A 1,070-nucleotide genomic window follows, 5' to 3' on the forward strand; every position below is an offset into this window, starting at 1 on the left:
CACTGACTGGGTTCGATATCCCTTCTTTGCAGTAGAGAGAAAAGAGCATCCGCCTCATAGGTGAGCTACTCCCACTCCCAATCACCTGTGTGCGTGGCCTGGACGCCACACCTTGATGTGGGCTGCAAACGTCACGGAAATCACCTGAGCCTCCTACGTGCGCTTGTGACCTTCCCTAGAGTCCTAGAGTCCGGGCCTGCCTGTTCCGCGGCTCTGAATGCACGCCTCCCTGCTACGAAGACATATGCCGCCGCCCACGGGCTCTTCGCCGCTGTATACATTAAACCGGTGTTGAAAGTCTGAAGGAAAATTATCAGTTCTCGTTTTTCTTCCTGGACGGTGATTTAGTATAGAAGATTGGCCAGAGTCTCGAGGGGATGCTGAGCCACTCTGCTCAACCTAACCTGCTTCATCTAGCTATGTGTGTAATTGAATACAGAGTATAGCATACGTTCGGCAAATCTTCGACTGAAAACGAAAGTCGGGAGTTGACTTTTCCCAGAGGTCGGGCTCCTCCACCCAGCGCCTTCAAGGTCAACATCGCCTACACGTGACGTCATAGTTCCATTATATGACGTCATCATTTCAGTAACAAGGATACTATAATATGCTGATTTTACTCACACTGTTAACTGCTACACATTTTAGAAACCGACGTAGATTACCAGCGAAACATGAAGCCTATGTAAAAATCATAATATACATCCTTGCGGTATGGTAATTACAGGAATTCACTGAAGTGATTTGTAGAGGAGTTATTAGTCTTCTCTGAGTACTCTTAAGGGAAGTATGTATATAACCAATCAATGAGTAAAACATAGTTAAAGTATGTAAATATACAATTGGATATTTCAAAGAACACGATAAATCCATGGTTAAACTCTTCGGTGAAATAAATACAAGGGAGGGAATTAAAAAAATAAAAGAAAACATATAACCCCAGAAGCTCTATACTATTTTCATTAAAATCTTGAGTCTCTCTTGTGGCAATCTTCATTCACTTAAACAGAATAGGTTACATTGGGTTATTATCTGGAAAACGCTGAATAGTTAAGACTGTCATGTAGCTC

Source organism: Penaeus monodon, chromosome 30 (genome assembly GCF_015228065.2).
Source record: "Penaeus monodon isolate SGIC_2016 chromosome 30, NSTDA_Pmon_1, whole genome shotgun sequence".
Taxonomy (NCBI): Eukaryota; Metazoa; Arthropoda; class Malacostraca; order Decapoda; family Penaeidae; genus Penaeus; species Penaeus monodon.